The sequence below is a fragment of the Fopius arisanus genome, unplaced genomic scaffold (assembly GCF_000806365.1).
Source record: "Fopius arisanus strain USDA-PBARC FA_bdor unplaced genomic scaffold, ASM80636v1 scaffold00059, whole genome shotgun sequence".
Taxonomy (NCBI): Eukaryota; Metazoa; Arthropoda; class Insecta; order Hymenoptera; family Braconidae; genus Fopius; species Fopius arisanus.
Window position 1 is genome coordinate 83,479 of NW_011887798.1, and position 2,351 is coordinate 85,829.

Genomic DNA, 2,351 nt, shown 5'->3' on the forward strand with positions numbered 1-2,351 from the left:
TTGTGAATGATTTTATTTAATTTATTGACTATTTGATTGTTTAAGTTTTTTATTTTGTTGCGACTCGGGTAATTATTGTTGCTTAGGAATGACAATGGCACTAACACGTGAGTCATCGCGAATGACACATTTTTACGAAATACTTCAAGAGAATTTCCAAATAAAACAATTTATCCTCCGATTATTTGAGACGCAAAAATAAATAAAAAGACGCAATCATTATTAATTAATCTAATTCAGATTAAATGAATGGGTAATTTATTACTCACCGAATGTCCGGCAAATATCTGGTTGGAATTTAAATAATAAATTTTTTCTGCAATCTGCAAAAATTATTTTGGCTATTTTAATGATAAAATTGGATTTGGGGCTGCGATCAGCTGAGGAACTCGTCGGAGACTGACGCGACGTGGAGGACTACCTCCGAGAAAATCCAAGGGGTGAAGAGAAATATCTATAATTAAATTCATCTAGATGTTTATATATTATATACATGTCTGTCTCGTACGAGACTGTGGGCGAATCGCGAATTTTCGCGATGCGTTTTTCCGGCCACGCGATCGTTGGTCTCGTGGTGGTGAATACTTTTCTATTCCGTCTCATCCGGATTTTCATTCATTATTCCACTCAATGATTTACAGATAACGAACCACTAGATCTAGGGGAATCCATACTGATCCGTTAAATTTTCAAATATTTCTCTGCAAATATCAAATTTTTGAGATTTCGACAATAAAAATATTCATTAATTATTTTTTTAATAAAAATTGATCTTTTATATTATCTAAATTATGGAAAATTATATATATTATATTATTCTCTTTGAATTGTTTATTTATTCGTTGAATTTCCGATGATTCAAGTAGAATTGCTGATTTTTTAAATTTATAAATATTATTAATTCATATTTTTTCATTCCATCAATTTAGCCACAAAAAAATTAATTAACCAATTAAATTACTGAATTAATAACTAATTATTCATTTATTCTAATTATTCATTCATTTTTTTTGTAGAATTCTTGTGATTTTGAGAATAGTTTCTCTTTTTTCGTTATTTTTTTCTTTAATTCTCATAAATCAGAGCTGAAATTCACAGCCTCGACTTCCTCCTCCAGAGTTCATTGTCCTACGTGTGCAAATCGTTCTTAAATTAGAAAAATTTCGCTTCCATTCCAGAGAACTCCGACGAGAAATAAAATCTCATACCAATAAATTTATTCAAAATTTCATCCCGTGATTTATAATTAATTTTTCAAATTTTCTGTGGATCTCTCATTCAGATTTCCGACTTTTCCATTATTTAATTTCTATTCCAACAATTCCAACAATTGGAATTATTGCAATAATTCAATTGAATTCATTTAATTTTATTTTATTACATTTTTATTTATTTATACTCCGAAAAATATCTGGAGTGGATTTTTTTGTAAACAAATCCTCGAGATAAATATTTATTCAAAACATTTCTAGATCTCGAAATAAAAATTCTCCTTCGGATTAAGATATTCCCAAAAATATAATCTCAAGCAGAAACTCTTTATCTAAATTTTATCAGTCTGAAACGAGCAAAACAAAATGAACTCCACCTCCCCCCTAAATTCCGGAGTAATTCCCCCCCTTCCCCCCAAAATTTCCGCCTCACCCTCACCCCCAAATTCATCACCTCGCAATGAAAGAAAAAAAATAATTACAACCGCTCAAAAAACCAATTGCAATCAAAGTAATAATTTACGTAATTACACCCACAAATTGGGATCAAAGTTGATTAATTTTTCCACTGGCTATCAAACAATTCTCCCCCACCACTGGAATCCAAAGAGATATCACTTACGGCTCATTAAAAATACAATTTTGGGGAATAAAATAATGATAACTCCAATTTCGAAATGTCTCTCGGTATTTAAAGATTTGCGATAAAGCTGTCAGTGAATTGAGAGTAAATTGACATTTTCACTGTCAACCCCTCTTTTTCGCTGTTGAATTTAACAGAGGGGAGTAAAATCTCATTAAACCTCTCCGAAAAACAGGAGGGGGGGGGTAATGTTTACCCTAATGTGAGTGTTCTTCGACATTTCCGTTCACGACTTCCCCTCGGACGCCTCGATTTTTCCCATCCGACAAAATAAAACCCACAACTCATTCTTCCCCAATAATCCAAACAATAATAATTAATAATAATTCAATAATATATTAATAATGGTAATTATTGTTATTGTTCAGTAATTATTAATCAGTAGTTATTTAATCTCGATTCTCCGATTTATTGCTGTTAAAACTGGGATTTTTCTGATGAAAATTATTTAAAAAACGGAAAATTGTTTAATGACAAATCGATAAAGCGGAAAAAAT

General features: G+C 30.9%; 2 protein-coding genes across 2 annotated transcripts in view; one reads left to right on the forward strand and one right to left on the reverse strand.

Moving 5' to 3' along the window:
- Window positions 1-426, reverse strand: part of LOC105268571 (ERAD-associated E3 ubiquitin-protein ligase HRD1B) — a gene marked incomplete at its 3' end in the record, with an annotated part of 4,090 nt that extends 3,664 nt beyond the window's left edge. The window contains 1 exon segment of the mRNA XM_011308238.1: window positions 270-426.
- LOC105268569 (uncharacterized) overlaps window positions 1-2,351 on the forward strand; it is a gene marked incomplete at its 3' end in the record, with an annotated part of 5,333 nt that overhangs the window by 1,410 nt on the left and 1,572 nt on the right.